Source organism: Varanus komodoensis, unplaced genomic scaffold (genome assembly GCF_004798865.1).
Source record: "Varanus komodoensis strain SLA01 unplaced genomic scaffold, ASM479886v1 scaffold3, whole genome shotgun sequence".
NCBI classification, from domain to species: domain Eukaryota; kingdom Metazoa; phylum Chordata; class Lepidosauria; order Squamata; family Varanidae; genus Varanus; species Varanus komodoensis.
Window position 1 is genome coordinate 17,030,931 of NW_025335761.1, and position 13,824 is coordinate 17,044,754.

Genomic DNA, 13,824 nt, shown 5'->3' on the forward strand with positions numbered 1-13,824 from the left:
TTGGTGAGAATGGTACTACTCTGTAGCCCCTCAGCTTTATAAAGTAATGAACTTTACTCATCCATGTGTTTATGATTGTTTGGAGTGCTTGTTGATATCTCTTTGATTCATACATTCTGACATCCTAGTTTCTCCATCAGCCAGAAAGATTTGCCTCCGTCAGTCAAGGGTACCCTCTAAACTGCAGTATTGATCTGAGTGCTGTCAGTGAATCTCACAAGTCAAAGAAGGCTCAACAGGCTTTTCTTCCAAGCCAATTCTTCAGTCTGACCTTAGTAGCAACACAGGCCCCTTGCCTGTTTGATCAGCATATGACCTCCAACCTGGCCATTTATTTATTTAAAACTTTCTGTACCATCCCCTCACAGATGTCTCATCTTGCCATGCCTATTACTCCAGGATCCAGCTTTCAGCATATAAGTGACACATTGCCTGACTGGCACATCTGACTTGGATCCCACAGCAGCCTTTTTCAAAGTCCCGAGATAGCCACTTTCTCTCACTTTCCCTCTGTCTCCCTGTGGATGCTGCTGCTCCTTCCCAGCTGTTTTCTTCCTAGTACCTGCTCATATGTGAAGCACTTACCTGTGGTATGACAATGGCCCTTTCTCTGATAAGTCCTTACTCAGAGATGTAGGTGGCTTTTGTGCTCAGCACTGGCTGGTAGTGGAAAGAGGAAGTGGGAGCTGCATATGAAGGAGAACTGGGGGGTGGGGGTTGGGGGGCTCATCAGCTCAACCATGACTTGTGACATGGTGGCCAGATAGTTGGCTTCCTGTGTTGATTGGGTTCTTTGTAGCTAGTACTAGTATTAATATTACTACTATTAGTAAATATTAACATATATAATAAATAAATATCATTATTATATTGTATTTATATCCTGCCTTTATTCCACTTTTGAAGATTCCAAGGTGGTTTTCATAGCTCCATTTATCTTTGGAACTAAAAACCTGTGAAATAGGTTAGGCTGGGAGGTTTGATTGGGTCATAGTCACTCAGTGAATTTCATGCGCAAGTCAGGGCTAACCTGGATCTTGCATGTCCCCAGTTCAGCAAGTCACACCACACTAGCAGTAGTTTAGCAACAGTATTCTTAATAAGGTTCTATACCCACTTATGTGGGAATAAACCCTTTTGAATTCAATGAGACTTAAATCTGAGTAGACATACATAGGATAATTCCATTTGTTACATTAGGGTATGATTACAGTATGGCTACTTCCTGAACAAATTTACTGCACAAAGCCTCATACATGTGTTTTTCCCCCCTGAATTATATCTGGACTTTTGCTTTGAACTTGGTTCTTTAGCAGCATGTTAGCTGTGACCAAACTCAACCAAAGCCTTAGCACTCAGTGCTTTATAAAGCAAATGCTGAGGCTAGCATGCTCTAATATAGTAACAGCAATGTAGACCAGGAGAATGGCTATCAACACACAGTGTCAGATTTTAGGACAGCCACAGCTTTCAGGAGAATTCCACAAAGAGCACAGAGATTTGATGAGAGATTAGAAGAGCTCATTGTTCACCACTGAGCTGCATCCATTTTTTGCTGGTACTGGCAGTACTGCAATTTTGATTTACTATGTGTGTCACAAGTTGTGCCCTCCAGATGTTTTGGAGTAATTTCCATAAATAGTCCAAAACTTCTGGAGGGTACCTGGTTCCCTATGCCTGACACACACACACACACACACACCCATCAGCTGTATGAGGCCAACAAAAGCTATTGACTAGCAATGTTTTGACTAGGATACTCCTCTCCAGCCCCTAGTCATCTACTATCAATTGCTCTGTGGGAAAACTTCTAGGGAAGAGAGGTGGGCAAAGAGGGTCCTGTCCCAGTTGGATTCCCTCACCCTAGACAAGTCTATCTTCAGCAGGTCTCTGGAGAAGCTTCCAGGGTAGATGAGGTTGACACCAGGCATCTGTTCCTGTTCCAGCTGGACTCTCCTTGCCCTCCCAAGGCCCTCTTCTGCCAGCAGTCCTGTGGAAAAGAACCAGGATTTCTATTTTTTTAAATTTGTTAGTATCATTTATCTTGTTTTAGTCTATGTTAAGCAGTATTAGAAGGATTTGTATCCTGTCAGTTAGTCTGTAAATAATTGTGGTTACTAAATGAGAGGCTAGCAGCCTGTGCTTCCATGCTGGTTGGAGGAGTAGGGAAGCCACTTCCTCCTCAGCCAGGATAGAACTGCGGGCTACTGCTCCATTGGACTAGTAAAAAGAAATTGCCATCTATCAAGCATGCAGAGAAGGAGGGGGTGATCTGGCTCTCCTCAGTTAGCCAGTTGGCTGTGGAGGAAAGGACTTCCTGTCTGCCATGACTAACACAGAAACCAAGTGGTATGCTGAAGATCTGTCCTTTCCCCACTCACTTGCATGGGCTTCTCCTTCCAAGAAAGATGTAAAAAAGTAGGTGGAGAAAATAACATATAGATAAAAAAAAAAGGACGGAAAAAACAAATCTTATTTAGATAGGTAAATTCCTGGGTCACATCAGAAAGCTATTTTTAAATGTTCCGAAGGAGGAAAGAGCTGAACAAAATCAATGGAGAAATTCAAGATTTTAATGTAGCTGGCATTGGGCACCAATGTGTCCCCTTCAAGGAGATTGCTTTATCCAACTCATTTCTTATTTATTGTGAAGTAAGCTTTAAAGAAAAATTAACCTTACTAATGCAAATTTCACAGCAAATACAATTCTTCCAATTTATTTTGTAGGTGATACCCTGCCCTTCCAATGCATTTAAATTGCTCAGGGCACCTTGCAATGAACGGAACCAAACAATTCTATAAACAAAACTACAAAAGGAGAAGGGGAAATGAAATTTAACCAGCAAGCTAGAAGCTGGGGCGGGGCGGGGGAGATGAATCTTTCAGGGTAAGATGTTCCACAGTGTAGCCACTGAGCAGGTCCCCTGTTAAGAAGACTCCCAGTCTCAGCTTCATTCTCTCCAACTGATCCTAATTCACAAACAGGACACCGAGTAGAGCTGATAGATCTTGAGGAGTGAGCAGGATGGTAACAGGAGGAAACAATCTATCGGGTATCCTGCATGCAAGATTGGGATGTGCTTTGGTGGGGAAAGAGTGCATTATAACAGTCTAAAAAGGTAGTTCTCATGAAGTACTGCAGGGCTCTGAGGTACTTAAAACTGCTTTGCAGTGTTGTCCAAAGCTATAGACCCTTGCGGCTGGTTGGGATTTCAGCTGATGCTGATAAAGTAGCTCACAGCAACCTTGAAATATTTTGTTACTTATTCACACAATTTATGGATGTACTATGGAATTCACTTGGAATACTGTGTACAAAAGGGCAGCCAAAATGATTAAGGGGTTGGGACAACTCCACTATGAGGTTACAAAGTTTGAGACTGTTTAGCTTGGGAAAAGAGATGACAAAGGAAGGGATGTTAGAGGTGTATACAGTTATGTGTGGTATAGAAAAAGTGGATAGATAGAAAATTTTCCTTCTTTCTCTTCATATTTGAAACCAGGATCATCCCATAAAGCTGATTAGTGGAAGGTTCAGGAAGATAAAAGGAAGCACTTATTCATATAGTGAATAGTTAAATTACGAAATTTGCTACCACAAAGTATAGTGATGGCCACTAATTTGTATGGCTTTAAAAGGATATTAGAAAGAAATAGAGGATAAGGCATTCAGTGGCTGCTACTTATGCTGGCTATATGATAATTCCAGTACCATAATTGGTATGCCTGTGTACAGCAGCTATTGAGGAACATGGGTGGAAAGGTGCCATTGCACTCATGACCTGCTTGTGAGCTTCGCACAGGCAACCAGGTGGCCACTGTGGGCAAACCATGCTAGATGAGATGGAAGCTTGATTTGATCTAGCAAGGTTCTTCTCATATTCCTTATACCTCACAGTATCTTAAGATATGAGTGTGAAAGAATTTGGGGACATTTAATATTGTTAGAGGAGAATTTGAATGAATGTATACTTTTGGAAACCACAGATTGTATAAGAAAAACTCCATAAGACCCCAGACTACATTATTTTGTTGCATTTTTTTCTGTATAAGATGGTTTGGAATTTTGCTCTTGGGAACTGAGATACTAGAGTAGAATGATGGGCTGTGCTGGCCTTCCACTGGGGGCTGCTCTCGAAAGTGAAGTGAGGTTTAGTGATCATTTGAAGCACTGCCAAATTATCTGTCTGGTTTCTGACTTCTTACAGAATCTGCCCACACTTGTTTGTGAAACAAAAGAGCTAAAAGTGTGCTTTCTTAAAATATAACCTGAACAGTTTAGGGTTCTGAAAGAATGGGCAGATTTTTGGAAAGATAGTGATGAATGTTTTCTGTTAGTATATTGCTGGTTTTAAAATGACCTGTTTATTTAGCTTATTTTGGGTGTTTTAAAAATAATCATTTTAACAGGATGTCAAGCTGAATTTGTTCTAGAAATTCTGTATATGCATTCTGTCAAAGGAGAGCAAAGCTCAAACAACCAAAACAAAATCTCAAACAACAAAGGACTAGTTAGGCTAGATGTGACTTGTTATCAGAGTTTTGTATACTCTGTTCAAATATAATAAAATTTCAGTGTCAAGTAGGGTTTCTGTGATTGGTATAAATTACATAAATTGAACACACACATATAATATACCTTATTTTGTTTAATTCTGATGATAATCTTCTCTAACAGTTGTGCTTTCAGCAGGCACTACCCACACTCATTCAAAGAAATCTTCATAAACATAAGTGATTTAAATCACTACGAAAAATATTTTTTAAAATCCTTGATGTATATTAAGTTTGCCATTTTTATTTCATACATTTCCTAAACAACATTTAGTTGCTGCTGTAACAATGAAGATAGATTGGTTTACAACTTAATTTTACTATCTTGGAGCATAATCCTAGGCCAGCCTTCCAGATGTGGTCACTTCTTAAACCTTACTAATCTGGTTTATTTGGGGAGAGATAAGTCATTATGTCCTGGTGTGGACATAATACCACACTAGGGACAGAGAGTCCCTGGCTTGTTTAGCCACTCCCACTGACAGGTGGAGCCAAGCAGGAAAGGACCAGCCATGTACACTAGCATGCTGGCTTACTTCTGATAACCGAGGAATTTCTGTCATGTGAGAATCCCCTTATGGTGTATCATAGTGCAGTGAAAAGTTAAAGAATTATATTAACATGTTGTGCTTCATCTATCAGACCCCAAAGCTCAACGAGCCTTTTATTTTGATTGCCAATTCTACTGAAACTATGTTGTTTCAAAATGTGCTAAATCACTTCTAGATAAGTGCTAAAAATGTATATACGCACTTCTAGCAAATGGTGCATATATACTTTTAGGCATGGGTGATGAGTCTGGCAAAATGTCTGTTTCCTCTGTCTAGATGACTTGCATTAAGTTGATAAGGGGAACAATTCAGAGCATGCTGGAAATACTTTAAATGCCTGACTTCAGTTACAAATTGCACTCCCTAACAGTTCTACTTCTAAAGCACACTTTTGTTTTAAAAGTTGCAGTTCAGAATCCCTGGAATCAGTTAAACAAATGGAACAGGACACGACAGGGATTGAGCCATAGTTTCAAAAAGTAGTTCAACATGATTGACCTGGTTCTCATGACCCAGCAGCCCTTGGGCCAAAGGACCCATGGGCTACCATGTATAGACAGGAGAAAGTATACGCCCTTCCTGCAGCACATTCACTTCTGTGTTTCCTTAGCAACCCATAGCTTGTTTAACCTATTATCTGAATCTGTAGTCCTCAGTTGTGTAGTGGCAAAACAGTTATGCAACTAATAAAAAAAAAAGGCATGGGTTAATTGTTAATGTTTAAGCCCCTGATCAACCCAGTGCTCCAGGTTTGAACAACAAATAAGCAACCTACAGTGGAACTGTTTGTAGGTAACTAAGGAAACTCAACAGTGGTGGGTATGTGGCAGGCATAGTGGGCAAGCTGCTTTTTTCCATTTGTCCCGTCTTGTGCAAACTGGTCCCAGTCTAACTTGAAGTCTCTAGACTTTAGAATTCATCCTTCCTCCTCTGTTTTGCCTACACTATTGCACATGAGTGTATGCGTATGCTCCTCTAAGCATTACTAGTTTCCTTTTTGTGAAATTGGCATTTCAATGTGCTGCGTGGAGGCAAATATGTGGTCTGGCATTTGGAACTTACACCTCACCGTGACTTTTTACTCTGTTTCTTGGCCAATTAACTTTTCTTTGAGCTTTACCAGTTTGTCTTTGATAAAATGAGTGTTAGAGAACTGGGGATTAAGAAGTAAGGGTTTGTATTCTGCAATTCATATTCCTCCTGTGCTTTGCATATGTTCCTTGGCCAGTTATTTTTCTTTTTGCTTCATTGGTTTGTCTTCTAGTCATGGCAGCTGTTTTGTGAGATGACCATGACACTGTCTCAAAATTCCCAGTGTTTCTACTGGCTGGACTTTATGGACCCCTGCTTAAAAGGACTGGAGAAAAATCTAGGGAAGTAACGGTGCCAGTTTAGTAACTGTGAGCATACAGGTGAACATCAAGAACTGAGGGTTTCCTCTTTTCAGCTGCTGTTAGGCTACTGTCCAGATATGGAAGTCTTTTCTTATTCCTGTCCTTTCACTGTGTCTCATACCTACTGGAGTCAGGATTTTCATTAAGGACTTAGAGCTGGTATGAATAAAAAAATGAAACAGGAAGTCTCAGTATAGAACAGTTTCTAGCTCTTGTTTGTCTCCTGGCAGCACTACAGTTTTTCCTAAGCACCTTGTGCGGCTGCCTTTGCCTGATGTGATGGGAGAGCTACCTTTCACTTGAGCAACCTGGATCTATCAGATATTTGGGAATTGTTAGTGATCCTGTTTGGGTCACTCACTGGCTAGCAATGATGTTTTGAATACCCACTTCCACCAGTCTCTGCAAGAAGATATATTTAGAAAGAATCACTTTCTATTGGGCAGGAGAAACTACAGGTTGCTCCTGTTGTTTCGCAAGCCTAATGTCAATCTTCTTTGTCTTGCCTCGGGGAAGCAGGTGGAGAGTACTACCATGGTGCCCTGTAAACATTATGCCCCCTCAAAGTTTGTTTGTTTGTTTGTTTTTGAGTATTTCACTTGAATCCTTAAAGGACACAGAGTAATCTTGGGGTGAGCACAAGGCTGTTTGCCCATCCCTGCAAAATGTGTTATTGTGTAAAAAGAGGTGGTTCCTGTCATTCTGGTGTGTAAGTGGCAGATTATCAGAAAAACAAATGACAGAATGATTGCTATCTCACTTCATCGCAGAGGAATAATGACCTCAAATACTTGATTCCTCACTCCCCCCGATTTTTTTAGGGGGGGATTCATACTTATATGAAGTGACCTTGTTTAGATAAACTGATTTTAAGAAAATGGTTTACAACCTACAAACTACTATTTCCATTTTTATGGAGATTTCTATTTTATATACATTGCTAATGTATTTCCTAACTTTGCTTTGTTTTTAATCAATTCTCTTTTTGTCTTAAACATTTGCATTCATATTTTTATGCATTTCTGCCCATTTCCCACCCAGTCAGTTTAATTTTGCAGGAAACAGTGGAATGTTGCATCTTGACAGATTTAACTGGTTAGAGAGTTCATATTTCCCACTCCAGTCTTCCTAAAGCATAACAGATGTTGGTATCAAAATTAATACTTCCACTGTAGGAGAAGCAGTGGCATGGCGGTTTAATGACACTGGAACTGTCGACCAGAAATGGTCGGCACTCCAGTGGTTTGCCAGTGAGCTTCCGTCATTCGCCCCAGCTCCTAACCAACCTAGCAGTTCGAAAGCATGTAATGTGAGTAGATAAATAGGTACCACCTTGGTGGGAAGGTAACAGCGCTCTGTGGCATCATGCTGGCCATGTGACCATTGGATCGTCTTCAGACAGTGCTGCCTCATGGCCTTGGAAACAGAGATGAACACCACCCCCTATTGGCTGCTGGCTAAGCGGAGTAAAATCCACAGGGACTCCTTTACCCTTTACTGAAAGCTAACCAAGAGTGCAGTCCTATGCATGTTTGGACCTAAATAAATAAATAAGACCTGAAGTACCTATCCATCTGAGAATTGTGGGCCCTATTTCTGGGAGCGTGCATAAGAGCATGCCCTGAATTGATTAAGTGGATTTAGTGCTCATCAGCAGGAATGGGCAAGGCATTCTAACGAGAGTTTGTTGGCTGAAGTGCAAGAGGCTCAGCAGGCCAATTCCAAGAAAGAAGGAGGACCCTGGTGGTCACATGGGAGGGATTCTGGTTGGGAGAAACAGGGAAGGAAGAGATGGGCCACCCTAGAGGAGCGTTCATTGTGCTTGGGCTGTGGTCAGAGAAGGAGCTGAAGAACCCACGAAGTGCTCTTTTTCATTCAGTTACTCCTAAAATCATTTTAAAATTAATTCTCCCTTGTTTAATGGTTAATTATACATATTAATTATTTATATTAAATAAATTTATTGAAAACACTTTGATTTATGAAATGGAAATGTAATTCATTGTGGGGCCCACTAGTTCTTTGTCGAAGTCCTCATGCAGCCCTCCAGGTACAAAAAATTGGACTGCTCTGAGCTAACTGAATTACTAGATTGTTCCCAAAGATAAGACAGTCAAATCTTACACTGTACAGACTTCTTGTCTGCTGCATTCCTACTAGTATTATATACTGTTACCTTTCAGTTACATTGGGCTATTCAGTGTATTATTTTTGCATCCCTCAAATTAAAAACATTGAGAGGCATTTCTGCTATTTCAATTTTTGTCATCACTCTGCCTTTAGGTTTGCATTCATAATGGTATTTGTATGGGGCAGGGAATTTGTTTAACAGTGCAGAAGAGGATAGGAGCATACTGTAAAGGTGGCATGAACACGTTTAATTATTGCAGTTATATGTAGCTCTTGAGAACAAGCTTCTGACTGCATGATCATCAGAGGCATGTAAGAGACACCTGTAGGAAGCCAAGCAAGAAAGCTTTTGTAAATGGGGAGTGAAATGGTTCTGTTTTAGGTCATCACTGTCCTGCAAATAAAATAAGTATGGGTGGGAGGGGGAAGGCTCACAGCGTCTCTGCACATACTTGCAAGCCATTATAGTGGCAATACGTAGAAACATAGAAACAGAGTGAGTCAGAAGGGGTCTCCCGGGCCATCTAGTCCGACCCCCAGTGTGTGGAAGACTATTTGTGAACATTCCTATGGTCAGAATAGCCTGATATATGATGGGAGACTGTTGGGTATTGTGCATTCTCTTGTTGATGACAGTATCCATTCTTGGGGTATAGACTTTTTGGGCTGTGGCAGAGAGTTGTTGAACTGATTTTCTTGAATGTGAATGCAAGCTAGTGGCTGGTTTGTATATTTTAGCATTTGCAAGTGCCTCTGATATGATTTAAGCTGCTTCTAAAGGTCTGGTGCCTTTTTCATAATAAACATTCCGGATATGTACCCTCTCCTGTTATGCTGGTACAAACTGTTTCTTCCAGGACAGCTTTATTGAATTCAACTAAATTACATGAGAATAAATGGTCACTCATAGCTTACTCTTCCCACCAATGTAATTTGTGGAATTGAACTAAGTCCTTTACTTACGTTAACCTGTGAACACATTCAGGGATTATGCTACATACCTATAAAGCAACATTTCTCTTCTCTCCCCACCCCCTTATTTTACAGCTGAAATACTTCTTGGGTATATTGCACAGTGATGGAATAGCAACTTTAAAATGATGTTAACGCGACATTAAGAGGATAAAACTTGAGGTAAGAATGTACACTTTGAAGCAGCAAATTATTCGAATAACTTTTTTGCTCTATTCTTTTCTAATAATTTTTGTTGTCATATACATTAGAGAGCAGAAAGTGTTTGTGGCTACTTTTGAATTCTTCTTTTGTAAGATCAGAGGCACCATTTCAGGTGAGGTGAAACATTGCAGGGATATTTTGACAGTAGAGGGAATATTCTTAGCAAGGTTTCCAGATATGTTTCTGGATATAATCAAAACTACATTGCAGAAAGGCTATTTTAACAGCATTTCTGTGGTTAATTATATTTTATATTTATTTTATTATGATTCTTAAATATAACATTCTTATCACTAGTCTCTCCTCTCCTAACTCAAAAAGATTTATGCTTTATCATTCTTACCTCCATTATAAGCCCTATTAATGTTTTGTAATTATAATCCAGATGTGAGGAACCTGTGACATTCTAGGTGGTGTTGGATTACAGTCCCCATCATTCCTGACCATTGAAAATGCTGGCTGGGGCCGATGGAATGTTGGATTCCAACAACATCTGGAGGGTCACAAATTTCCAGCTCCTGTTATAGTCAGTCAATGCGTTGAATTGAGTAGTCAGCCAAAAATACTGGTGTTCCTGTGCTTACATACACATGAATGACTCTCCTGATGGTATCTCTCCAGAAGATGCCCTTTGAGTCCTACAGCTGATATGTAAAAGTAGTGTAACACTGTTATTGTAATGCAATGTAAAAAACATGGACTTTAAAAAATGTGCTTTGAATAGTATTTACATGGTTTAATTTTGAGGGTTGTCAGTCACTTAAAGCTATTTCTATGTTTGGAACATTCACTGTGATAATATTTGAGAAAGAAAATTAAAATTGAACACCAGAAGTGTAATAACCTTCATTCCAGAGCCTGTGGCCATCAAGCTGGAAGACTTCTGATGCTTTCTTTTACAAGTTGAGTGTGGTTCTGGATGAAGAGAAGCATAATTAGTTCTTGGAGCTCTTCCTTAATGCCTCGTGGTTATTGCTAGAAACAGGAGTGTTGATAGCAAAGGAGGTAATGTTTCTAGGGCAAGAGCCTTTAATGGGTTTGCTTCTCCTAAGAAGCAAACTTCTAACCACTGCACTGGATGAATATTTGTATATGTATTCAAGATAAGTGAATCTTATTAAGCAATTTGGGCCTTTTTAGGTTATAGGACACAGCAGAAAGAGACCCTCAGTTTTTGAATAATATACACAGTTGAAACCTTACATGCTATTTTGCGTAGGAAAGTATCTTGATAAACAGAATATAAAATCAGACACAATTTTGGCAGGCTTTATTCTCAAAGTGACCCATACCAAATACCTTCATGTACATGGCTGAAAACAGTGCTATTTTGTCTGGGCTGAGACTAATCAAGTGTTTTAGTCTCTGAACTATCAAGAGGCAGTTCAACATTGCAGTTGTAGTGCCCTTGAAATATCTGTATCCTACACCCTAGTTGTGATTGTGGAAGGATAGTGTGTGATCCCAGCCTAACAGCTTTATTCCACAAAACAGAAATGCAGGTAAGCTCCAGGTGAGGCTGAGCCAGGTTAACTGCACCTGGCCTTTGACTGCTCAGTTCTTCAAGCTTCTGTGTTGTTTTTCTCCCAGAGTTGCTTTGCCACTTGGAGATGTATCTGTTGACACCTGTCTGGTTGCTGTCCCTCCTAGCTAGCTCAGTTTGATGTAGTTAGATTGGGCTCTGTCCACTTAGTCTCCTGGCTTGTCCTTGGGCATAGCTGATGAGAACCTCAACGCAAGTCATAGCACCCCTTCATATGAGCAAGGTCTGCTGCTCAGCTTCTTCCTTCTTAAACACTTTTATTCTCTGCCTCTTCATTTCTCTTAATATGCTTCATCTACTTTCCTGCATATACTTGGCTTCTAAGCATTTCTTAACTTCTGCCCACCACAGTCCTCTTATTCTTGCCTTGAATTAGCCTTCCAAGTTTTGTTCTGCTTCTGGATTCCATTTCTGGGTGGTTCTTTCAACTCAAGTCTCACATCAAGTAAGAACATGTGCCACATCAGCCAGCCTTTTGTACTTACTTAGCAAAGTTTATTCTTTCATGTACAGATGAAACTGCAGCATTTGGAATGCTATCCGAGCTTCAGAGGAGGCCAACATTTTATGTATTGTTTTAGAGTGAAACATAAGGTGCAATTTATTTGGGATCATGATGTTGCCGGGTAATGTGACACTTTTGGAATGGGATTGGAAGGAAAGAATTGAGAAAGCCTGAATAGTTAGGTACTAAACTGCAGTGGAATTGGGTTGTTTTTAATAATTAGGTGACTGTTAACCATGGTTGTAATTGTGGGTGATAGTAGTTATTTTAGATCAGCTTGTTCCTGCAATGCAATTTCTGGGTGTAGGGACAACATCAGAATTAATTTTGAAAGAGACAGTTTCTCAATACAAATAGCATGCCTGAAATAATTATGTACTGCATGGTTATCTTCTTGCAATGATTGTGAACACTTAACCGTGCCTCTTTTATATAAGACTCTTTTGCGATAAGGACATTCAAAAATGTAGACACTTTTGTTGAATTTTGCTTTGTCCTAATAAAGGTACTGACCAACAATGATTTATGTTTTGTTTCTCACAGACCAGTGAAGCTATTTGTGTTTTTTAATATATCATTATGAAAATAGTGTTTTGTTCCAATGGTTCAGTCTAAATAGCAACAGCCCCAGTTACTCAACTTCACTACAAGAATGGTTCTGCTATTCTTATGACATACCCAACATTTTATTCTCTCCACATATACATGTAATAAATAATTTGTATCCTTTCCTATGGAATGTTTGCAGTTCACTACAACCTCTTAAGAGAACTTCATGTTTTTTTAGCTTGGAGGTGGGAGGACTTCAGACTTTCAGGATCTAATTTGGGTTTTCTTTAGTTTAACCTGTGATCTGCCAACTAGACTCTGGTGCAAAAAATTAAAGAATTCTGGGCCCAGGAATTTGTTTTGTCAGTGTGCTGGTTGGGGTAGATAAACAGTATGTTGAACATAAAGAAATGGAACAAGATAAACCTTTACAAGACGCAGTTTGTAACAACACTGTAGAGGGAGGTATTATTGCATGTTATTCATCAGGCCAGCCTAGAAGTAGTGATTTTGATGGTTTATATCTTTACTCCATGTCCAATTTTCCATGTTATATAACATCCCTGAGCCTGTAACATGCTCAACCATCAATTACATGAGCAAATGTTTTCTTTACCACAAGCAGTCTGCTCTTGGTCATGCAGCCTAAAATATAATTTTAACTTTTTTTAACAATGGCTCAGAATCTGTCTTTGTAGAGATCTTTCGAGGCAGGAGACTTGCATACAGGAGTTTTATTTATTTTTTTCAGAATGAATGCTGCTGCTTTTGATCTACATTAATCTGAACAGTTCATCTGTTTTGTTCTAACCCCAATAAATTTGTTCTAGTAGTAGTTACATTGAGGTTAAGATATACTGTGACTTATAGGATATCTGTCCAGATACTTAGGTGTTTCTGACATAAATATCTTCAGGCTACAACAGCATTCAATTGCATAATCTCTTGGATTATTTTTACATGGATTGATTATATAGCATGCATGCAAGTCCCCTCTAAGCTCTTCAGTAATAGTACATAGACAAATCTGAAATAAAGACAGAAGCCAACATGTTATTTTGCAAATATCTACAAACTTCATATATTCCATTGTTTACTTAGGTTCCTTTATACAGAATTAAACAAACTGTTTACATTTTATAACATGCAATCCCTAACCCCCCCCCCTCAGTACTTGCATGATGCTTCTGCAAGTCTTGATGCTGAGGTAATATCCCACCCCATTCAGTAGACAAGAATGTTTTATCTTCAGGTTAATTCACTTTGTTGTTGTGTGTGCTTTCGTGCACATCATGGGAGTTCACCAAGAGTAACCTTTACACAGTGGTGGGTCTTGGGATAGGGAGAGTTTTCCTGCTGTTCTTTGCTACCGGAGGAGAGCTCTGAATGAATGCTCTAGCGCTGAGTTTATAGTATGATAAT

The 13,824-nt window shown here is 39.6% G+C and overlaps 1 protein-coding gene across 6 annotated transcripts in view; it reads left to right on the forward strand.

Moving 5' to 3' along the window:
• SIPA1L1 (signal induced proliferation associated 1 like 1) overlaps positions 1 to 13,824 on the forward strand; it is a 174,481-nt gene that overhangs the window by 16,775 nt on the left and 143,882 nt on the right. For all 6 annotated transcript variants that reach the window (XM_044435575.1, XM_044435576.1, XM_044435574.1 and 3 more), the window contains exon 2: positions 9,677 to 9,763. The gene's annotated coding sequence lies outside the window, so the exon portion shown is untranslated. The remainder of the gene's footprint in view (positions 1 to 9,676; positions 9,764 to 13,824) is intronic.